Genomic DNA, 25,471 nt, shown 5'->3' with positions numbered 1-25,471 from the left:
TTGGATCACTTGATATTTGCTCCTCAAATTGCTGATGTTTTTTAGCACTCTTTTTTTGGGTGAGTTCATGATTTGCTTCATCAATGACACTTTTTTTGTTTTTCTTTTCTTTTCTATACTTTAGCATAGCTCTAAGAAAACAGTAAGTCCTTATTAGCTGTTTTTTCTTAAGTTGAATCTCCAAATTTTAAAGAAAGTGAAGTAAATAGTGATGAAGTGATAGCATTAATATTTGAAGTGGTCAGTCATCAGTTATGGTGTCTCATTGTCCAAAGGTAAGAGACTAGTAAACACAAAACACTGTCACTTTTTCTTTTTTCTTTACAACCTTGCTGTGATAATTAGCACATGTGCCTTGTTTTTAAGTTCAGTAGAGTGGCATCACCCGTATGAACACAGTTTTGAATTCCTGAGCCACAACACTAGTTGCTGTATGGTTTGGGGAGCAAAGAATAGCTCCATTGATGAAAATCGATAGGAACTTAGATGTCTACCAAAAATTTTAATACATTACAATAACTTAAGAATCTATTATCAGTTAGGGAAAAAACACAAACAACTAGAAAATTTCTTTTTAGAATGAATTAAGTTAGAAAAAAATTGCTAAATGATGTGGTATCTGAACAGTATTTGTCTGGAACCATCTAGAAGTTACACCTCAGAATTAAGACAGTCTTTCTAGTAAGGCTTCCAGAAAGATGTCACCTTTCACTTTCCCCAACTAGACTGGAGGGAAGGCGAAAGAGCAAGAGAAACTAAAGTCTGCTTCATTATTTATCAGGCTTTATTATATTTCCTTTGTTTTGAGTAGACTTGCTAATCTCTATCATGATGGATATTACTTAACCCGGGGAGTCATCATAACAACATGACCTTGACTTAGGAATCAGAAAGAGACAGGGTTTAAAGCATAAACCATACTCTCCAAATAATTTTTTAAATGCAGTTTCCCTTAAAAAAGCAACATTAGTATGTGTTTCTTCTTGCAAGACAGTGGAAAAAGAGAATCTATTTCAGCAGGAAAAGTCCTGCACTGAGTTCTTTTTTAATATATTTACTTATTTATTGGGCTGCACCAGGTCTTAGTTGGGATCTAGTTCCCCAACCAGGAATCGAACCTGGGTCCCCTGCATTTGGAGCTCAGAGTCTTTGCCACTGGACCACCAGGGAACTCCCCCACACAGAGTTCTGATTTAAAATACAAATTAAAATATTGTCAAGATACCCAGAATAAACCTATTTTACTAGTAGACCAACAGGTAAGAATGAAACACTTAGTGCACTCCTGCTAACATCTTATTGTAAAATTTGTTTGAGTGTTTTTGCTTCTTTTCCACAGAATAGTACGTAGTAATTAAAGCCAGCACGTCTCTGATTAGTATGAAAATGTTACTCTGTTATTAAGAGTAGTTAATAATGCCTTCTGTGCAAGTAATAGGCTAAAACCTGAAGAATCCTTAAGAGGTTTTTTACATGTAGGATGATGACTTTATTGGCATGAGGACTAGGAAAGGGATGCTAAGAACAGCAGACCGTTCAAAATGGTAAGAACAGTTTACTTAATTGAGAAATTGGCAAGGCACAGTCACTCAGAAAAAAAGTTTGGCAGATCTGGTAATAAAAGCTATGAAACTCAAGATCTGCCTGGCAAGGAAGTTACTCAATGCCATTCTTGAAAGTTTTTATTCCATAAGTAAATACAGTCAATTGTTGGCCCCAAATTTCCAGCCTATCTCATAGATAGGCTTCCTAGCCTACCCCATTGCAATATTATTAATTCCTGCCAACTTCCACATTTAGGAACCAACCTCCAGGGGTCTTTGGGTAACCACCGAAAGACCTGATGGTCTGATGATTTGTTATTTGGTCCTATATTAATAACCTCTGAAATATCCATAAAGCAAATATTGAAAAGTAAACCACTAGGTTAGAAAGAAACTGTACATTTTCCCCTGAGACAATGATTTTCCCCTGTGGCACTGACCGAGGATCATGTATTTCATCTTTCAGCTCATTTAATAGTTAAAATTTACATGTATTTTTAAAGTCAGTTATGGCTCCATCATAATTGCACAGCATAGTATCTGGCACTTTGTAGCTATTACAACACTTTGTTCAATAAATGAATGTATGGATCAACAAGTAGATTATTTTTAGCACAGAAATGCTCTTCTACAAAACTGTAAGACATACAAAATTTACACATGTTCACTTTATCAAAAGTAGCCTGAAGTTTCACTAGTGTGTTGGTCGCATAGTCGTGTCTGACTCTTTGTAACCCCATAGCCTGTAGGCCACTGGGCTCCTATGTTCAAGGGATTCTCGAGGCAAGAATACTGTAGTGGGTTGCCATTTCCTTCTCTAGAGGAACTTCCCAACCCAGGGATCGAAACCAGGTCTCCCACATTGCAGAGAGTTTCTTTACCATCTGAGCCACCAGGGAAGTTTCACTACCCCGGGACATATGTAGAATCTCAGCCATATCTATGAGGTTTTCATTTTCCTTGTCCTTGACCTAAAAGTTTACCAAGTAAACTGATTGTGTGAGCAAGTTTCCAGGAAATGTAAACAGTATTTCAGAGAATGTTCAACTTACTAAGGTCAAAATCTTGTCAATGTACTTGGAAGGCATCAAATTGAATTTAAATATTATGCTATTCATAACATTAATCTAATTCATATATCTACAGGGTATTTCCAGATAACCCTTCCATGACCATTGCCTCTAGTCATTCGATGGGGTCATGAGCAGTAAAGTTGCATTTAAAGAAGCACCTTTCACTGAATTCAGATGGTCTTTCCTTCAGTTGGTCTGAGTTAGGTAACAGTTAGTACTGGACATGGAACAACAGACTGGTTCCAAATAGGAAAAGGAGTACGTCAAGGCTGTATATTGTCACCCTGCTTATTTAACTTATATGAAGAATACATCATGAGAAATGCTGGGCTGGAAGAAACACAAGCTGGAATCAAGATTGCCAGGAGAAATATCAATAACCTCAGATATGCAGATGACACCACCCTTATGGCAGAAAGTGAAGAGGAACTCAAAAGCCTCTTGATGAAAGTGAAAGTGGAGAGTGAAAAAGTTGGCTTAAAGCTCAACATTCAGAAAACTAAGATCATGGCATCTGGTCCCATCACTTCCTGGGAAATAGATGGGGAAACAGTGGACACAGTGTCAGACTTTATTTTGGGGGGCTCCAAAATCACTGCAGATGGTGACTGCAGCCATGAAATTAAAAGATGCTTACTCCTTGGAAGGAAAGTTATGACCAACCTAGATAGCATATTCAAAAGCAGAGACATTACTTTGCCAACAAAGGTCTGTCTAGTCAAGGCTATGGTTTTTCCAGTGGTCATGTATGGATGTGAGAGTTGGACTGTGAAGAAAGCTGAGCACTGAAGAATTGATGCCTTTGAACTGTGGTGTTGGAGAAGACTCTTGAGAGTCCCTTGGACTGCAAGGAGATCCAACCAGTCCATTCTAAAGGAGATCAGCCCTGGGTATTCCTTGGAAGGACTGAGGCTGAAGCTGAAAGTCCAGTACTTTGGTCACCTCATGCGAAGAGTTGACTCATTGGAAAAGACTCTGATGCTGGGAGGGATTGGGGGCAGGCAGAGAAGGGGACGACAGAGGATGAGATGGCTGGATGGCATCACCGACTCGATGGACATGAGTTTGAGTGAACTCCGGGAGTTGGTGATGGACAGGGAGGCCTGGCGTGCTGTGATTCATGCGGTCGCAAAGAGTCGGACACGACTGAGCGACTGAACTGAACTGAACTGAAGGGAAGTTCTAATACATATTTATTTAGGTATGTGAGACAAGCAGCAGGGAAGAGGAAAATCACTGTGAGTTGATAAATACAATCTGAGTCAAATGGATTGAAGCCCTACATTTTGAGTTTCTATAAAGGATTACATTAAAAAATGAACCTGGACCTGGACTTGTCCAATCATGAAATTGTTCTATACATCAGAACCGTATTGTCCAGTGTATGGCCAGCAATGGGAAGTTTGTAGAAACTTAGGGGTATGACTTCAGATATCCTGACTCAGAAGCTCTGTGATAGGCTTAGGAATCTATGTCTAAACAATCTTATAGAAGCTGAGTTGAAAAACTGCTGGACTAAAGCATTGGCTTCCAAAGTGGCATATTCTTATCTGAGGGACATCTACATACAACACAAATTGACTAGAATTTGTCTTAAAAAAATACATACAGACACACACACATGCAAAGATACACACACACACACACACACACACACACACACACACACACACACATATTCTTATATTCATGGGCTTCCCTGATAGCTCAGAAGGTAAAGAGTGAAGAGTGTGCCTGCAACGAGGGAGATCCGGATTCGATGACTGGGTCTGGAAGATCCCCTGGAGAAGGAAATGGCAACCCACTCCAGTATTCTTGCCTGGAAAATCCCATGGATGGAGGAGCCTGGCATGCTACAGTCCAAGGGGTCTCAAAGAGTCAGACATGACTAATACTCACACGTGGATACATGTGTGCATGTTCAGTCATTCACTCCTGTCCAACTCTTCAGACCCTATGGACTGAATGTAACCTGCCAGGCTCCTCCGTCCATGGAATTTTCCAGGCAAGAATACTGGAGTGTGTTGCCATTTCCTCCTCCAGGGGATCTTCATGACCCAGGGATCAAACCCATGTCTCCTTCATTGCAGACAGAGTCTGTAACACTGCTGATGATATATGTATATATACATATATCATTATATATGTATAATATCAGTTTCTACTTCAGTAAGTGGTTTATAATATTTTATATAGATGTACATGTATATAACATAAAAAGAAATGAATATACATTATAGGATGCCAAAATGTCTTTCCTTATGGAATAGACAATTGAAAACATTTGCAGACCTCGAGAATTGTATCTAATCAATCTTTTTGAATAAAATCCCCTGTGTCTGTGTTCAAATACCTTCAAATGGGTTCTACCCCCGCCTCCAAAATAAGTACAGGGAACATGTCAAGAGTTTAGCATGAGTGATTAGGATTTTGTAGCTTCGCCTTTGAAAATAAAGTGAAACTGTTCAACAAGTTAAGCATGTTTTTCTGTGGAAGGTGTCAGAAAGGTTTTCAAAGGTAGGCTACCAAGGGAGATATCTATTATCAACCTAAATGGAGTCAGGTGGTTGAGAGCCAATAAAGAATTAGCCACTTAGGGGAAAAAAAAAAATTAAACAATGGAAGTAAATAAGGGTTTAGATTCTGCCTGTCTGATGCCTAGGAACAATTTGTTTGGGGAGCTGCAGAGGTATTTGAAAATTTAAAGAGGGTGGAGCAAGGCTGTAAACATCAGATTTAGTAGTTGGGGATGCCGCCCCTGGTAACAAAGAATCTGGTTCCCAGTAACTGGGTGAAATTGACTTCAGCTGTCTGCATAGAGCTAGAGTGGGTCTTGATTTGAAGCCCAGGGAAAAAAAAGTCTTGAAAGCCTACAAAGTATGATCTTCCCTTTGTTATTCTCTTTCCTCTGTGTGTCTTGTGTTGTACTCTGCCTTCGATTTAAGAAAAATAAATAAATAAAAAGAGGACTGTAATTGAATTAAGGACAGTGCATCCCAAACTGCATAGCTCTTCACGTGAGACCAAAAGATTTGGTTTTGATCTTCGAGTAACCAGATGCCTCACTTTGAACAGATGCCCCTTACTTTAACACACACATACCCTCACCCGGTCCAAAAAAAAAACACCAAAAACACACTTATAGCAAAACTGAGGAAGAAGGGATGAGGAGTGGGTAGAAATGACAAATGCCCCCCGTTTTCCAAGTGTGGGAAAAGAATAGGAGTAGTCCTTTCTCTGGTCTAAAGGGAAGGTTGCCTGGTTGGTGACAGAACAGGAAGAGACTGAGAACATTGAACAGAGAAGGAGAAAGAAAAAAGTAACGTTTGGAGAGCTTTTGGCATATGTCCATTTCTATTATTTTGTAAGGCTAAGGGGAAAGATTATGCCTACCATTAGAATGTTGAGAAATATACAAACATTTTGTATTAAATGGATATTTGACTTTTTATCAGGTTTACGATGGCACCATTTTCATGGGCCTTGCTTTATTTTTAGCATAAGATTCTTGGATAATTATTTACTAAGAGACCTTAGGACTCATGGGTGCTTATCCAAATATAGTATTACAATTATTATTTTATTTTTTGCAGATCTTTGTTCTCATTTCACTATTATATAATATACACTATCATATAATAGTGTAAAGGGAAAAAAACCTTCTTGAATAGCAAGGCATCTTTGACTTTATAGTTGTTTGACCACTTTATCACTGATCCTAAATTGATGGTAAAAGTTCCAAACAAGTCACTCCCAAAAGAGTTATTTTTCTAAATGGGTATCCCTATCTTTCATTTCCTTTCTCTATTTTTTCTCTTTCTTTTCTCTCTTTTTCCCTCTGTCTCTGCCTCTGCCCACCCCCCCCCCCCCGTCACCCAAAGTAATAAATACAAGGCTTGAGCAGCAAGAAAACTATTTTGTAAATCTCCAAGCATGATACATACACACAAATGCACACAATAAGACAGTGAAATGTTCCCAGGGCTCTAAAGAAACAGGAGCAGACAATACAAAAAATATTTTCAGTCTTTCTCTTTGTGCCCTAAAAATTTTTCCAGTAAACATGCTGCAAGCCAGGGGGATCACAGGTTCCTTTATTAGCATATGTGAAAACTTATCTTGAAGGCATAGCAGATCTCTGGTAATTGTGCATGGTTTTAGAACCAGTGTTTCATGGGTGTGAAATCAGATGAAATATGGTTATGAGGTTTTTGACCCAGATATTACCTTCTAAGTTTTGCCAAGACATTATATGCTTGGATCTTTTATCATATTTGTTTATATAAAGAAATTGAGGTTAAGTGCAGACATGACACTGAAACATGTTATAATTGTACTCTTTCAAAATATCACACATGAAGCCTATCTCTGGGTGTGTATTCTTTTCTATATATAGTTTCATTTGCTAGTTTTCTGAGATCAAGCTAATGTAACTTGAAGTAGAATGGGTACTTGCCTTCATACAGGGAATTTCATCTGATATTTAGTTCAGTTCAGTCACTCAGTCACGTCTGACTCTTTGCAACCCCATGGACTGCAGCACGCTGGGCTTCCCTGTCCATCACCAACTCCCAGAGCTTACTCGAACTCATGTCCATCAAGTCAGTGATGCCATCCAATCTTCTCATCCTCTGTCATCCCCTTCTCCTCCCACCTTCAATCTTTCCTAGCATCAAGGTCTTTTCCAATGAGTCCGTTCTTAGCATCAGGTGGCTGAGGTATTAGAGTTTCAGCTTCAGCATCAGTCCTTCCAATGAATATTCAGCACTGATTTCCTTTAGGATTGACTGGTTGGATCTCCTTGCTGTCCAAGAGACTCTCAAGAGCCTTCTCCAACACCACAGTTCAAAAGCATCAATTCTTTGGCACTCAGCTTTCTTTATAGTCCAACACTCACATCCATACGTGACTACTGGAAAAACCATAGCTTTGACTAGAAGGACCATTGTTGGTAAAGTAATGTCTCTGCTTTTTAATATGCTATCTAAGTTGGTCATAGCTTTTCTTCCAAGGAGCAAGCATCTTTTAATTTCACGGCTGCAGTCACCATCTGCAGTGATTTTGGAGCCTCCGAAAATAGTCTCTCACCGTTTCCATTGTTTCCCCATCTATTTGCCATGAAGTGATGGGACTGGATGCCGTGATCTTAGTTTTTTGAATGTTGAGTTTTAAGCCAACTTTTTCACTCTCCTCTTTCACTTTCAAGAGGCTCTTAAGTATACCAAATTTCAAAACAATGATTCACTCATAACCACTGTCAGCGATTAGCCACCTTAAGAAAATGTTTACATTTTAAATCTCTTTGACAAAAGGTATCATTAAGATTCAAAACTTTAAGATTTTTTAATGAAGTGACTTCCAGGGCACAAAAGCTTTTAATAGTTGCCAAAAAAAAAAAAAAAAAAAGAAATTCCAATAGTAGCTTCAGCTATGTTTCCTTCATACTTTTTGTCACTAAAATCTATTCCATATTATCTCTCGTGTGAGCATGCTAAATCACTTCAGTCATGTCCAACTCTTTGCAACCCTATGAACTGTAGCCTGCCAGGCTCCTCTGTCCATGGGATTCTCCAGGCAAGAATAGTGGAGTGGGTTTCCATGCCCTTCACCAGAGGATCTTCCTGATGCAGGGATCAAAATCGTGTCTCTTTTGTCTCCTGCATTGGCAGGCAGGTTCTTTACCACTGTGCCACCTGGGAAGCCCTATTATCTCTCAGGTTCATCCAATGGGATGCTTATAGTCTACTGTTTTAGTGAATTATTTTTTCTATAGTCTCTTAGGCATTTTTACAGGAGGGCAGATAGCAACTTTGCAAAGGATGGTCAAATGCTTGCAATGTATCATCTTCATGTTATAGTGTAATGCTTAAACTCAACCTTAATAAAACTTCATAAAACCCCTAGATCTTCAGTATTATTAGTCTGCTCACATGGATGCAACATTTGGACAAGATATTTGGTATATGTATTTAATACACTGTGACAGAATTAAATTTCCACAAACCATGTATAGGCAGACGATGGCAAATCCTCCGCTTGATGACTATGAAAAACAAACTCTTGTATACAAGGAATATAAAACTGAGCCAAGGCTGAATCATAGATTAGCACTCTGCTCATGAATACTGTTATCAGCACCTAAGTGGTTTGGAGTAAACCACTTCCTCTCTTCTCCGTCTTTATAGAACAGATAGTTCTATAGCTTTTTAGTTACTTGCTTACTTACATTGTGATGTATAAATCTGGCCTGATGGTGTCATGTCTTGTGAATATGAATGTAGCTGGAAAAGTTAACAGGGAAACCAAACCCAGCCCTTCTTCCTCTTCCAAGGTCTACTTCTATCTGGCTCCACTTTCCACAGCACCACCATGAATTTTATTTTCCCTAGACTCCTCAGGCAAATTTTAAGGATATTTTTAGATAACTAATATTGGTTCATCTTTTTTAAAAAATTCAAAAAATACATGTATGTAAAGAGAATAAGCACTTCATCAAGCAATAAATAGGTTCATATTCTTTTATGATGTGTATCATCTCAAATTTTTTCTGTCATTGAACATCATTTTAAAAAAGGTGCAAATTTTCCATAGTATAGCAGTGTCAATATTTATTGTACTCATATCCTATTTTAACACTTAGGGGTTTTGCAATATTCACTATTAAAATTAACAAGCAATGAACAACTTGATGAGATAATTGTTGTAGACATTCTTGACTGATGAAGATAAATTCTAGAGCATGAAAGAGCTTTGGTATATTGTAATTTTCTTACAAAAAGTTTTCCTAATTTACCCTCCCAACACTGGAGTCTAGGGGTATCTGTTTCCCTATTTCTTTTCCAACACTGGTTAATGATTAACTGAAAATTTAACAACAAAACTAAACATTATCTTAAGCCTGTTCTTTCACTTAGAAGAATATCATATGGGAAACTTCTTAGGTTGGTCTGCTTCTGGTTAACTAAGAAAAAAATTTTGGAGCAGGTAGTCCCACAAGCTAGGGGAATGGGGAACATGATGGGGTAAAGGCTAGGACAAGGAGAGAATCCATGCCTCTTTTGGGGCTGAAACTGGAAGACTGTGGGATTTCCCAGTGACTTAGCAGTAAAGAATCTGCCTACAATGCAGGAGCCGTAGGAGACACGGGTCCCATCCTTGGGTTGGGAAGATCCCCTGGAGGAGGGCATGGCAACCCACTGCAGTATTCTTGCCTGGAGAATCCCATGGACAGAGGAGGCTGGTGGGTTACAGTCCACGGGGTCACAAAGAGTCGGACACGACTGAAGCTACTGAGCACACAGGCATGCACACGTTGGAAGACTCTATGGGGTTAACATGGAAAGTCTAGACGTCACCAGAGACAAAGGTGTCAGCACTGAGAATAAGTCCTCTTTTCAACTACTCCTAACTCACAGGAGAAAAACTAAATTTGCCACCAGTGCCCCTTTCATCAAATATTAAACAAAGACACTGATAACTAAAGGAGAGGGGATGGACGGATTGATAGACAGGTTGGTTTGTCAGCCAAATGTCTGCCACTGTGTATCCCAAGTCCTCTACATTTCGGGGTCATTCTTTTCTTTTACTCTTCAAATAGCAAGATGTCCTTTCCTGTGACATATACCATAAAAAAAAAAAAAAAAAAAAAAACTCCCAGGGTTATATCATCTCTCTGAGAATTCTTAGGAAATTGTAATTTTCCTTTTCATTTATTCCTGTTTTTTTCCCAACTCTGGTTTGGGCTTTGTTTTAGTGGTTGCAGTTTCTGCCATGGTCATGTGACACACCACCCCATCTATCTGTCCAGATTGACACAAAAATTAGGCTTTTACAGGAAGCTTAGTGTAAAAGGAGAATTAAAGTACAATATGGAAACAGGCTAATGTTAATATTCACTTTAACTGATCTAAATATTTACTCATGAATCTTCACCATACTTTTCTCACTGACTATGAACAGGTGACACAGATTTGAGGCGGATCTGGAAGGATATGTAAGAGTTAGCAGAAAGTTGGCAAAATGCACTTCAGTCAGAGGTGTTTCAGGCACAAGAGGACATGGTTTGGTGAGAGAACATAGCCACATGATAGCAGCCGTGTTTGTAGGCAGTGGTAGAGATGAGGCTGGAAAACTGGCAAGGAAAGCACACAAAAAACTATTTGCCCCATGTCAAGTATTTGGAATACATCCTGCAGATGATGGGGATTTACTGTAAGGTTTCCAGCAGGGCTTCCATGGTGGCTCAGACAGTTAAGAATCTGCCTGAAAAGCAGGAGACCCAGGTTTGAGCCCTGGGTCTGGAAGATCCCTTGGAGAAGGAAATGGCAACCCACTCCAGTATTCTTACCTGGAGAATTCCATGGACAGAGAAGCCTGATGGTCTACAGTCCATAGGATCGCAAAGAGTCAGACACACGACTGGGCAAATAACACTTTCACTTTTACTTTCCAGCAGGGTACAACATGATCAGATTCTTGCATTTAATTATCATATACTAAGGCATATATATGAAATCTAGAAAGATGGTACTGATGAACCTATATGCAGAGTACCAGTGGAGACAAAGACATGGAGAACAGACTGATGGACACAGCCTGAATGGGAAGAAGGAGAGGGTGGGAGGTATGGAGAGAGTAACATGCAAACATACTTACCATATGTAAAATAGATCGCCAATGGAAATTTGCTGTATGACTCAGGGAACTCACACTGGGGCTCAGTAACAGCCTAGAGGGGTAGAATGGGGAGGGAAGTGGGAGGGACATTCAAGTGGGAGAGGACATGGGTAAACCTATGGCTGATTCATGTTGATGTTTGGTAGAAACCAATGCAATATTGTAAAGCAATTATCTTTCAAGTAAAAATAAGTAAATTAAAAAAAAATCTTGTATTAAAAAAAAATTGCCTTCTATAGGTAGTATGGAAGATGCTGCCATCAGAATCTAACCAGAAGTAAGATGACTTATAAGGAAGCTATTGCCATAGTCCCAGCAAGAAATAATAAAACCCTGAGCTAGAACTGTAACAGCAGGGTGTGGAGGACAACTTGAGAGATATTTGAGAGGTTGAATTGATGGGCCCTGATCCTGTCATAAAGAAATATGAAGCATTATAAAAAAAATTGTTGTTTAAAATTTCAGCTCGATGCCTTCAGAAATAGCTAGCAATTTGCAAGTTTCTTGTGTAAGACAGATTTTTGCATTTAAAAACATTTATTTAGAAAAATGATCAAGAAAGTAGACTCTTCTTCCTTAGATTTCTGTTGATATGTATGATGAAGTTTGAGAGAATCAAAATCATTCCTTCTGGCTTTTTTTTTTTTTTTTTTTTTGTAGTTTGTGCCCTTTAAACTAAATCCAGATCTAACAATTTCAGGCTATTATTATAAGAGGGAAATCATAAAAGCATTTTGCCAAAGCCACCCAAACTATACATCTTTTAGGAGATCTACCACTAAGCAGGCAAGAGAGAGAAAAATCAGAGAGCAATGCTTTTAAGATGAGAGACAAGAAGCAGATCAAACATGTTGGGTTGAGGTTAGAGCTGTCAGCTCCTTCAAATACTTGACTTACGTTAGAAAGATCTGTAGTGCAGACTGGGAGGCGGAACCGGGTTCTAAAATTGGAACCCTAGTAGGAAATGATTACAGTTCTGTGATTAATTTATGCAAAAGTAGAATCATACCAACTCATAGTCCAGGCTGGAAACTGAGTCTCTTTGTAATAAGTCTTTGGAGTTTCTGATGTTAGTTTTCAAGTTATCCAACCCCTCCTTGGGTGAGTGAGTTTGCAGACCCGAATCAGACGTCACCTTTACATAGACCTTGCCTAGGAACTGCTTTTTTTCTTCAGTTGGTAAGTGGTTTCCTGCCCTTTATGTAATGTTTCCAAGGTATGTTTCCAAATGGATGAGACATAATTTCCTGAGCCTGAATGCGAACAAAATTGCAATTGTTTTAACTAGTCCTATGGGCTTCTAGCTCAGGGCCTTAAACACTTATCATCTTGATCTTGGCTCTCACTGCATTAAATGAGCAACTGTGATTAGCAACATGAGAACATGGTTGCATTTTGCCTGTCTTTGAATCCCAGTGTAAATCTATCACTGGAGCTCAGAGATTTCAGGCTTTTGGTGATCGGACGAGAACACACAAAAGCTTCTAACAACTACTGGAAAAGTGAAACAGTGGCTCCCAGCCATCGTTCTCTTGCGTCTCTGCCACGTTAATGTGTTCCACATTCATCTCTCAGTCCGTATGCTCTGAGGGGTACTTGGAGTGTTCCAGAAAGAACATCTTACTCCCCGATTCTAAGTTATCAGAATTTTATATCATATGCATGTACTCTGAGGAGCAGCTTCTACATTTATTTAGAACACACATATCTTAAAGAGTTGCTCAGGATTTTTTCTTTAGTAACTTTAGATGAAGTTATTATTTTGTGAAAATATCAAATCACACACAGAAAAGAAGAGAAATGAGAAGACTGTCTCTCTGTCTACTACTGTGTGAGGACCCAGCGAGAAAGCAGCTGTCTGTCAGCCACAAAGAGTTTGCTCACTAGGAACTCAACTGGTCAGCACCTTGATATTGGATTTCTCTAATTCCAGAACTACAAAATAGTTTTTGTTGTTTAAGACAAAAAAAAATTATTTTTCTTTTACAAAGCTTTTATATTTTATGTTCACATTAAGTGATTTTCTGTTTCCCATCATAGGAATTTTCTTTGAAACCGTTAAAAGGGTTTTGGTATCTGGTCTCTTATTATAACACATTAATAGAGTTTTACTGAAAAGAAACACTGTAATTAGATTTGCCATATAAACTCCGTTAGCTAAACCACTCCATACTCTGCTGAAACAAGATGATATTGTTGCTATAATAGTACTTTTATGGATACATACACAAAGGTGAAGGGGCCACAGTAGCTCATGCTACTGTACATCTGGTTTTACCCAGTGACCTAGTCTGGTGTCTGAGACAAAAGCTAAGTTTGCAACGGTAGTGGCTATGTTCAAACCCCCCTCATTCTCCTTCCCTCCCTTTTCAGTCTTCTCTCTTCCCATCTCCTGCTAAATTCCAGAATATTCCATTCAGGTTGGGAAACTAGACAGAGTGAGTACTACTATAGGTACTCAAGTAATCGCTGTCACTCCCCATCGCTAGTGTGAGAAGCTTTCTGCAATGCCTTAGCCCTACTTCTCGGCTTCCTAGCACATTCACAGAACAGTTTTCTGTTCATACTTGCTGAAGAATCACTGATTCTGTCAAGCATTGAAATTCTGCTTCTCAAGAATTCAACTTAAAAAGTCAAACGAGTGGGACTTCCCTGGCAGTTCTGTACTTAAGACTCCATGTTTTCAATGGAGGGGATGTGGGTTTGATCCCTGGTCAAGGAACTAAGATGCCATATGCCTCGTGGTAACAAAAGTCAAACTAGTAAAAATAAAACTGCTGCTGCTGTTGCTAAGTTACTTCAGTCATGTCCGACTTCATGTCATGACTTCAGTCATGACCCCATAGACGGCAGCCCACTAGGCTCCTCTGTCCCTGGGATTCTCCAGGCAAGAATACTGGAGTGGGTTGCCATTTCCTTCTCCAATGCATGAAAGTGAAAAGTGAAAGTGAAGTCGCTTAGTCGTGCCTGACTCTTAGCGACCCCATGGACTGCAGCCTACCAGGCTCCTCCGTCCATGAGATTTTCCAGGTAAGAGTACTGGAGTGGGTTGCCATTGCCTTCTCCAAAAATAAAACTAATGAATACTAATTCAGAGCCACACCCCGTGTTAGGTAGGTACTGAATAATTATGAGGAGCAAGATACAAATCCTCATCTTGATGTTCCTCAGCAAACATATATACTGTCTGTATGATGGACTTGCAGATTCGCATGGGGGCGTATAAGAGGAAGGAGCGCCCTCCACAGCGGGTACCCGGCCGGGGGGGTGGGGAGGGCGCAGATGCTAGTTTACTTTCCTGGTAACTGTCACAAGCTTGTGTGTGTTCTCACCCCAGCACCTAAGGCTTAAATCTTCGCACTCTAATGACAAATTTACACTGGGATTCAAAGAGCCTCGCTGTCCCTGCTCCGACTTATAAGGAAGAAGCAGTCTTGCTAGTTCATTTGAATAAAAGGCAGCAAAACAGAACTGGAGGAAGGAGGATGGCCTTAAATACCTGCATTAATACCTGCAGGTGAAACAACACAAAGTACTTTAAAGAGATACAAATAGACTGGAAAGGAGGACAGACTGGCGTAGGGGTGGCAGGGGGCTGACCAATTTGACCGATCAAGAAAAGAAGTTTGGGGACCCTTTGGGAGAGAGCATGGCAGCCTGAGGGAGATCAAAAAATACAAGCAATTTTTAAGATTTGTTGCAGTGTATCATCCATTATAGTCTTCCATCTGGCAAGTTTAAGGAGCCACAGTAAAAATTTTAATTGTTTACAATGGTAGGATTGTATTTCCTCTGATGGCAACACTGTACTGAGGATTGTTCATGGGGTGGCACGATTTTATGGGATTTGTCTTTGCTTCAACATCGCCTGTGAATTGTTTGCTAATTATTTTGAACAAACTTGTTTATTTCTTCTAAATAAATTTAAATCACTCAAGTGTTATATTTCTAACTACTAACACAGTGCCAGGCACATTTTAGTTTTCCATATTGTCCTGCCCACCATTCTTTCCTCATTTTTTTTTTTTCCAGTGGCTCTATCTCATCTCTCTTTTGAGAATTCCTCTTCTCCCCACTCATTGTTGCCTTGGTGGGAATATAAATCAAGACGCCTTCCCACATCTATTTCTTCCAATCATCACAATCAAGGCAGGCTCATGACTGCTCTGGTGGCCAAGATGGGCTCAGTGTTTCCTTTTCCTTAGAGCATTTTCCTTATAAAGCTTGTGTAGCTTTGAGATGGAAATCTTTCATAAAGCCTCTTGCCAATTTATAACCCCAAACTATCTTTTCTCAAGGACCTGGGAAAGATCCCTTTGAAATGTAACCATCAAGACATATAGACCCCTCATCTTGCAGTATCTGTGGGAGGATTGAACCCTAACTTTGGTGGGAGCATTGTGTCAAGTTGTAAAATTACCTCCTGTCATGATGATATGGGGCTTCCCTTGTGGCTCAGATGGTAAAGAATCCACCTGCAATGCGGGAAACCTGGGTTCGGTCCCTGGGTTGTGAGGGTCCCCTGGAGAAGGGAAAGGTTACTCATGCCATTATTCTGGGGGTAGCATTATTCTCCATTATCCATGGGGTCACAAAGAGACACAACTGTGCAACTTTCACTCACTCACATGACGATATGAGAAAGTTTACTTTCCTTTTGTGTTAAGTCAACTAGTAAGCATGGATAGCCTACAACCTACTCCTCACCCCACCTCTAAACTCTGCTCCTCTTTGTTTCAGCAGGGTTGAGTTCGTAGTTCTCTCCTCTCTCCCCTCTTGAAATAGCCGTGAATAAAGTCTCTGTTGTCGGCTTAGTTTTGTGCTGTGAAAGTTTCACTGTGACACGGGGATCTTCAGGCACTCTGTTTCACCTGGGAATGTGGATCCTGAAGAGAGTAATACAAGGGTACACATCATGTAGAAATGAGATAACCTAACTACACTAATAAAGTCACAACCTTTTGGTTCTTTCGCCTTAGATCTCTGGATTAACCCTCATTCCCTCGCCTTTTAATCCTGTGAGTTGCCCCATATACTTCCAATGAGCTCCCTTCTTTGTTCAGAAACTGTTTAGAAACTATGCTCACTGATGGATATGGGTTATCTATATTAACCCTCACAAAACCTCTACTAGGTAAGAAGTATCAATCCAATACTAAAGAAAAAGAAATTCAGAGTACTTCAAAGTCTATTCTAAAGGTCACCAGTTAGCAAAAGCAGGATTCTGAAAATACATTCTCTTTCTACAAACGATCATTGAAATAAAACTCACAAATATAGATCCCATAAAATTGCAAAGAACAAATTCACCTCAAGTGTAGAGTTTTGCTTTGTTTGTTCAATAAATGTCTCCCTTCTATCCTCCCAACACTTCCTCATAATGACTTCTGTAAAAGGTTAATATCTCTCAGGACACCGCTTAGTCTGTCAGTGGGTCACATTTCCCTTCCCTAAATGTTCTAATAAAAGCAGAAATGCTTTGACGAAGATGGAGAGATTTAGCTCTGATGATTCATGCGTTGTGCTGTGCTTAGCTGCTCAGTCGTGTCCAACTCTTTGCAACCCCATGGACTGTAGCCCTTCCGGCTCCTCTATCCATGGGCATTCTCCAGGCAAGAATACTGGAGTAGGTTGCCATGCCCTCTGCATGAGCATGAACCCAGGCCTCCAGCATTGCAGAAGGATTCTTTACTGTCTGAGTCATCAGAGAAAACCAGTTCATGCATTGGTCAATATCAATTTTTGTTTATATTTGAAAGAAAGGGGACTATGATTCAACTTCATACTTGCTACCAATTTTTACAAACTCATCTCTTTCTTAACTCATCTTTGTCACCTTCTAATCAAGAACCTTCACTGACTTTTTTACTCTAAAGAAATAACAGGCTTTCAGTCCCCTTATGACACAGTTCCATATTCCACATTCAATAGGACTATGACTTTAACAGACATGGCCTCTATTCTGTCATATAACTCTCTTTCTTTCCCCTGCCTGCCTTCCCTCACATACCATGTTCTGTCTTTCATTCATTTTCATTTTGCTTATTCTAATCCTTTTATTTGAAAGTCTATTTCAATACTCTCTGTTTTGCATTAAGCTTCCCAGCAATTAGAACATCCTATACAGATCGATTTCTTTCTTGAACTTTAATTGTATTCCTGGTCAGCACAATTTATCCATCAATTTTCTCTAATTGTTGAAAGTTCATTAATCTTGTCTCTCAAGAACTGTGCCATAGTGTGGCATCCTTATGGTGAGCTAATGAGTTAAAAAAAAAAAAATACCTGTGGCGGATTCGTTTTGATGTTTGGCAAAACTAATACAGTGTTTCAGGGAAGATTTGGGAGAACAGCATTGAAACATGTGTAATATCATGTATGAAACGAGTTGCCAGTCCAGGTTCGATGCACGATACTGGATGCTTGGGGCTGGTGCACTGGGACGACCCAGACGGATGGTGTGGGGACGGAGGAGGGAGGGGGGTTCAGGATGGGGAGCGTATGTATACCTGTGGCGGATTCATTTTGATGTTTGGCAAAACTAATACAGTGTTTCAGGTTTAAAAATAAAATTAAATTAAAAAAAAAATAAAAAGTAAGTTCTTAATTAAAGATCATCTTTTAGACAGAACTACGTAATGAGCTATAAAGAAGATATGAAATGAATGAGTTTTACTTCCTTCACTCAAAAAGAAAAAAAGATTATCTAAAAATCCTATAAACTATAGCTTTTGAGAAGTTTTTGTTCCAGATCAAATAGGATAACAAAATAAACAAGAGAACTTTCTTTTCACAGGTTAAATACTCCTTTATTCTTTGATGCTAATAACACCTTCATGACAAGCCTGGGGAGTAATAATTATTAATTCAGTTTTGCTACTCAAGCAACTGATACAACTTGAGTTACTTGCCCAAGATCACATAGGTGATTTAGAATTGGAACCTAATGAAAGTCTGTTACAAAATACCTCCATATTCTTGCTTCTATCTGCAGTAGGCAGAATACTGTATCTTTCAAAATGCCCATGTTCTAATCCCCGGAACATGTAAAGGTCTTATGTTATATGGCAAAGGGCAATTAAGGTAGCAAATGAAATTAACTTTGCTAGTCAACTGACCTTAAACTGGGAAGATTATTCTAAATCATAACCAGACATGTCTAATATAACCACAAATGTCCTCAAAGAGTGGAAGAGGGAAACAGAAGAATCAGTGTCAAAGTGATGCATTCTGAGAAAGACTCCATTTGCCATTGCCGGCTTTGAAGACGGAATGGGGAGGCCATAGGACAAGTAACGTGAGCAGCCCCTAGGATCTGGAAAAAGCAAGAAAGGGGATCTTCTCCTGGAGATTCCAGAAATCAACACAGCTCTGACACACCTTGATTTTAGCCCAGTAAGACCCATTTTGAACTTCTAATCTCCAGAACAATAAAATAAGAAATGTATGTGGTTTTAAGCTGCTAAATCTGTGGTAATCTGGTGAAGTAGCAACAGGAAATTAATACACATTCCAAACTAATATTTGAAATTCCACAATGGTTTAAGATTTAACTAATGGCAAAGGTACATGAGTTTGATCCCAAAGGATTCTGAAGATACAGTTTAACCCAAGGAAGGCTACCTTCAGGATTTTTTTTTTTTTTGGTCTCTCTTGTAAAAAAATTCACCTGATGCTAGAGAGTTTTTAACTTCTTCATCTAAGAATATTAGACGACTGAGGCAATAAGAAGATCTGAAACATCTACTACAGACTCATACCAATGAATTTGCTTTCATTCAACAGTATCAGTCCCTAAATTTAGTAGTTCCTACCAATTAGAGATAGAAATATCTTTTAATGCATACACATTGTCTTCCAGAAAGCTCTTAAAGTCACCAGTTTTTAGCTACCATAATTGGGGAACATGTATACATGTATATGAACAGATTTTCTTAAGTTACATAGTAATTACACAGACTAGGCTATGTGTCTCAGGCAAGAGAAATATGCATATATCAGCTTAAAGATCTCCCAGTATACCCCAATTATGAGTTGTACAGTAACCATAAACCACAGTTATACAGTAACCCTAAATTATTTATTAATGCAATAAATACTCACTGAACACTCATTATGCGCTAAACATTATTCTTGGTGATTGGGATACATCAGAGAATCACTGTATTTCCTAGAAAACTGTTTTTCTTGAGAACTTTTTATATGTTCTCATTTTTTTTTTTTTTTCAGATTGATTATATATTTTTTTTTAATTTTATTTTATTTTTAAACTTTACATAACTGTATTAGATTTGCCAAATATCAAAATGAATCCGCCACAGGTTTACATGTGTTCCCCATCCTGAACCCTCCTCCCTCCTCCCTCCCCATTCCATCCCTCTGGGTCGTCCCAGTGCACCAGCCCCAAGCATCCAGTATCGTGCATCGAACCTGGACTGGCAACTCATTTCATACATGATATTTTACATGTTTCAATGCCATTCTCCCAAATCTTCCCACCCTCTCCCTCTCCCACAGAGTCCATAAGACTGTTCTATACATCAGTGTCTCTTTTGCTGTCTCGTACACAGGGTTATTGTTACCATCTTTCTAAATTCCATATATATGCGTTAGTATACTGTATTGGTGTTTTTCTTTCTGGCTTACTTCACTCTGTATAATAGGCTCCAGTTTCATCCACCTCATTAGAACTGATTCAAATGTATTCTTTTTAATGGCTGAATAATACTCCATTGTGTATATGTACCACAGCTTTCTTATCCATTCATCTGCTGATGGACATCTAGGTTGCTTCCATGTCCTGGCTATTATAAAGAGTGCTGCGATGAACATTGGGGTACTCGTGTCTCTTTCCCTTCTGGTTTTCTCAGTGTGTATGCCCAGCAGTGGGATTGCTGGATCATAAGGCATGTCTATTTCCAGTTTTTTAAGGAATCTCCATACTGTTCTCCATAGTGGCTGTACTAGTTTGCATTCCCACCAACAGTGGAAGAGGGTTCCCTTTTCTCCACACCCTCTCCAGCATTTATTACTTGTAGACTTTTGGATTGCAGCCATTCTGACTGGTGTGAAATGGTACCTCATAGTGGTTTTGATTTGCATTTCTCTGATAATGAGTGATGTTGAGCATCTTTTCATGTGTTTGTTAGCCATCTGTATGTCTTCTTTGGAGAAATGTCTATTTAGTTCTTTGGCCCATTTTTTGATTGGGTCATTTATTTTTCTGGAGTTGAGCTGGAGGAGTTGCTTGTATATTCTCGAGATTAGTTGTTTGTCAGTTGCTTCATTTGCTATTATCTTCTCCCATTCTGAAGGCTGTCTTTTCACCTTGCTAATAGTTTCCTTTGATGTGCAGAAGCTTTTAAGGTTAATTAGGTCCCATTTGTTTATTTTTGCTTTTATTTCCAATATTCTGGGAGGTGGGTCATAGAGGATCCTGCTGTGATGTATGTCAGAGAGTGTTTTGCCTATGTTCTCCTCTAGGAGTTTTATAGTTTCTGGTCTTACGTTTAGATCTTTAATCCATTTTGAGTTTATTTTTGTGTATGGTGTATGTTCTCATTTAAACTTAACTCCTAATTCACATAGTATCTCAAGCTCCATAATCCTGATTAAAAATTCTGTTCCACTCATTATACTGAATGCCTGATATAGTGATTAAGAAAAGACATTGTAGAGTCAGACAAATTTGGGTTTGGGACACTCTCATCTCCTAGCTGGGACATTGGGCAAGGTAATAAATATTAGTTGTAACTTTCTTTTCTGTAAAATGGAAATATCCTAGAGAATTGTTGGAAGCTGTAATTACAACTAATACATTATTCATATAGCATCTTACATGGTATCAAGTATTCAATAACGATCATTATTGTTTATTGATTACTATTATATCATATTGCTTATATTGTATTACTTTGATTATACTTGTTATGCTGTTGCTATTTGCCCACTAATATAGGCCTGAAAAGCAAAAGACACAAATTCTGACTAAGACATAGAGGTAATTCTGCCATAATATTGACCTTGCTGATTTGTAACTTATTTGCACCTCCAGTTATAACAAGGCAATTGATTTTGAATGACCTTTACTAGTTTGTTTGGTTTTTCCTAAATTTAAGTGGTCTGATCATCTTATTCACTGAAAAGAGCGTTTACCAGCAAACTGGTTGGGAGTAGGATGTATCTCTTTAGATACATTCAGAGGGAAAGCTGTTTCTACCTATCGTAAGCAGATTCATGACAGTAACTGAACCCTTCCTTAGGGTTAAGATCTTATGCTTATGCTGAGTTTCTCATTCACATCCGATTCTTTGCAACCCCATGGACTGTAGCCTGCCAGGCTCCTGTGTCCATGGGATTTTTCAAGCAAGAATACTGGAGTAGGTTGTCGTGTCCTCCAGGGGATCTTCCTGATCCAGGGACTGAAACTTCATCTCTTGTATCTCCTGCACTGCAGGCAGATTCTTTACCTGCTGAGCCATCAGGGTCAGGTATTCACAAATCCAGGGAAGAGATCATCGGTTTTGCAACAAATATTAATATAACAGAATGGAACATAGTTTGGGCAGCCAGGCTGTTTTCTCTAGGTTAAAATTAAAAAGTTCAAGCAATTTCAGGGAGAATGTTCTGAGATCATCTTTCTAAACAACCAAAAGGAGAAAATTTAAGTATCTGACACCTGAGTGTCATTAATTAATAAAAGTAATATAATTAATTACATATCTGATACCTAAATCAACAATCTATTATTTATCTACATAGTCTCATTTCCATTCCCCTTCCCCCACTGATTTCCAAAGAATTTTTTGTGACATTGAAATAAAGGAGTTTTGTGTCCATGTAAACATTTTTATTGGGCAAATAATGACTAGAACTATTTCATTTTCATTGACAAGTTTAAGTACACTTCTTTTTTTTGACATTTTAGAAATTAGGCATAGGAATACAAATGTATTTATCATCCTTTGGCTGAGATAATAGCTCCCCATTGGGACCCAATAAATAGGCTCTAATGTTTATTTGATCAATAAACAATTAAATTGGGGTCCAAAGGCCAACAAACATACAGGCAAGAATCCATGAGTGTATGGCTCACCTTGGAACCACGCATTTAGCCTTGATGCACACACTTCCTTGCTGAAAGCAAGCGCTTTGCACATAAGCCACACACTGTGTTGATCTGAGAAACTCTGAGCCCAAATCCCAGTTGACGAAGCACACCTGCAGTGCCTCAGCCTTTCAACACGTCTTCTCCTGACACTAACCAGGTAGGGAAATGGGTGGGGTGGGCTGGGGCGGGAGGTGAGCCTTCAGCCCCGTGAGTGTATCTTCACCTTAACAGCATGTGAGTGATTTCACAGAAATCCACCCAGCACTTTGGAGTAAATCACTTCCATCTCCCACATTACCATGATCAAGCCAGAAGTGTTGTATTTGACATTGTGGACATCTATTGAAGACACTGGTATTTTCAAACAAACAAAGGTTCCTGAGTAAGATGTGTAAGACTGACAAAAGAGTGTTTTCACTGAAAATCACTCTTTCCTCTTTTCTTTTCCTTCTGTAAATAAAGGAGGTTTTATATTTGTCCTGCCCAGCAGAACTTTCTGCAACGATGGAAATGAGCTGTTCATTACTATAGCCATTAACCATGTGCAACTAACAAAGATGTCTAATGGGACCGAAGAAGAAAACTTTAAAGTCATATATTAAAAGAAAAGAGGGCATCAGAGGATGAGATGGTTAGATAGCATCACCGACTCAATGGACATGAATCTGAGCAAACTCTGGGAAATAGTAAAGGACAGGGAATCTTGGTGTGCTGCAGTCCATGGAGATGCAAAGAGTCAGACACTATTTAGTGACTGAACAACAACAAAATTATTAGTGGCAACTGCATTAAATAACATAGATCTAGATATTGATGAACACATTTCACATTTTGAAATTTGGGATTAATGAGAATTAATCAAATGAACAGTCTAGCAAAATAAAGTAAAAACTGATATAAGGAAACAGGCAAATTCATTTCAGCTATCATTTTCAATGCAAAATGTAATTGCTTCTTAAGTATAAACTTCCTCAGGCAACTGTAAATATTTTGTTCTGGTCAATAGTTTACAGTATTTTGATCAATTGGAAGGTACTAGATACCATGGCGGAGAAGGTGATGGCACCCCACTCCAGTACTCTTGCCATGGGGTCGCTGAGAGTCGGACACGAGAAGGAAATGGCAACTCACTCCAGTTTTCTTGCCTGGAGAATCCCAGGCACGGGGGAGCCTGGTGGGCTGCCGTCTATGGGGTCACAGAGTCGGACACGACTGAAGTGACTTAGCAGCAGCAGCAGATACCCTGGATTTCCAGTTTTCAAATGACACTACAGCAATAAAATACAGTTATCACAAAAATACTTTTTAACAGTAAAATGAGAAAGAATCACAATATCATGGATTTGCTCATCTGTTTCAAAATGTTGGGAACAAGAAGACTTCTTCTTGCTATTCTACTTGAAATAACCCTTCATCAAAATGATGTAAGAAGTTTTTCTGTGTGTTCCCTTCAAAATAACACCCTAAATAACAAGAAGAGACTCAGATTGCACCATCAAAGAAAATGAAACCATTAGTAATCTAAATTATGCCACACATTTACAGACCTTTCACTCACCTCCATGCAAAGCCAGAAGTTTATTCTCCAGAGTGGTGGTCTCCAAGCCCTAGATCTTGGATCCTATTGTTGGGGATGCGTGTGTTTTCAAACTCATCCCAGTCCTACTGAATCAGAAAATCTGGAGACAAGGCCCAATTGCCTGTGGTTTAACAAGTCTTCCAGGTGATTCTGTTGTATACCTAACAACCACTGCCCTCAGATAACTGAACCAGAGAAGTTCTGAGGTCCTTAGCCCAGGAATAAGGTTGTCATTTAAATTCAACACTGAAGACCAGGGAATAAAGGGAAATACTTATTGAAAGACTCCAGCTCCAGAACAGCAGCAGCCTCACAGCCCTTCAGACAGAAGATTGTGGGATCCACTATTGGTGAAATGAACTACCCCAGAGAAAATTAGCCAGTTAACAGCTGTGGGCTACCTGATTGCCCTACACTCCACAGCGCTAATCAATTAGGTTTAAGTGCCCAATCTTAGATCTGATTGGATAGTCAAGGGGTGATCAGATATTCAAGAACACCAACACAAACAGAAAATCTGGGCACTCAAGGGAAACAGATGATGTAGGGACCCAAAGAAAGCCTCAATATATATACATATATAATTAATGATCTTTCAAAAGAGAAAAAAGGAAATAAAAATATTATGATATGCCCAAGAAGGGCTTCCCACGCAGCTCAGTGGTAAAGAATCACCTGCCAACACAAGAGACGAGGGTTCAATCCCTGGTTTGGGAAAGTCACCTGGAGAAGGAAATGGCAATCCACTCCAGTATCCTTGCCTGGAGAATTCCATGCACAGAGGAGCCTGGTGGGCTATAGTCCATGGGGTCACAAAGAGTCAGACACAACTTAGTGACTAAACAACAATAATAAAATACACAAGGAAAATTTGTAGAAAATAGCTGAAACTTCAAAATGTGATCATTGAAATTAGAATTCAATAGAAGATTTAACAGAACATTAAATCAGGAATTCAGAAAATAAAACAGAAAGTAGACAGTAAAAAAATAAATCAGTTTGTTAAAAGACCTACTCAAGTGATCCAAATATGCAAAAAATAGGGGCCCAAATAAGAGTGTAAAATGATGGTGATAAGAAAGAGGAAAATTTTAAAGCAATCATGTAAGAACATTTTTTGGAAATGAAAAACAACTCTCGTACTGAACATCCAGCCTAATAAACAAGAAGAAAAGTCACATCATCATAAGGTCTTAGAGTATTAGACATTTTTTTAAAATATCCTAATCATTTCCAGAGATGAAAAACCTTGTCACTTAAACAAACTAGGGAATGAGATTGACATCTGCCCTCCCAAGAGCAACAACAGAAAATAAAATAAAATGGAACAATGTGTAATAAACTCGTAGTGAAATGAAGTTCAATCTAAAATGCAGTAGCCAGTCAGTTCATCAAGCAAAAGTATAAAAATGACAATTTCAAGTGTGCAAAAGATCAAAAAAAATTCCTACCATATATACTTTCTTGGAGAAACCACTAGAGAATGTAT

General features: G+C 38.9%; 1 long non-coding RNA gene and 1 other non-coding gene across 4 annotated transcripts in view; both read right to left on the bottom strand.

Moving 5' to 3' along the window:
- Positions 1-25,090, bottom strand: part of LOC129626874 (uncharacterized) — a 394,198-nt gene extending 369,108 nt beyond the window's left edge. Inside the window, exons 1-2 of one of the 3 annotated variants that reach the window (XR_008702275.1) lie at positions 23,962-25,090; positions 16,006-16,179 (exon numbers count right to left, since the gene is read on the bottom strand). This is a non-coding gene — a long non-coding RNA (uncharacterized LOC129626874). The remainder of the gene's footprint in view (positions 1-16,005; positions 16,180-23,961) is intronic. The other 2 variants (XR_008702274.1, XR_008702273.1) reach the window with 2 other exon arrangements.
- Positions 1,098-1,170, bottom strand: TRNAW-CCA (transfer RNA tryptophan (anticodon CCA)). Its single transcript has one exon. It is a non-coding gene; the product is annotated as a tRNA-Trp (tRNA).
- Positions 25,091-25,471: the final 381 nt, after the last annotated feature.

Source organism: Bubalus kerabau, chromosome 14 (genome assembly GCF_029407905.1).
Source record: "Bubalus kerabau isolate K-KA32 ecotype Philippines breed swamp buffalo chromosome 14, PCC_UOA_SB_1v2, whole genome shotgun sequence".
Lineage (NCBI taxonomy): Eukaryota > Metazoa > Chordata > Mammalia > Artiodactyla > Bovidae > Bubalus > Bubalus kerabau.
Note: the sequence above shows the minus strand (reverse complement) of the source record. Positions and strands in the feature narration are given on the sequence as shown.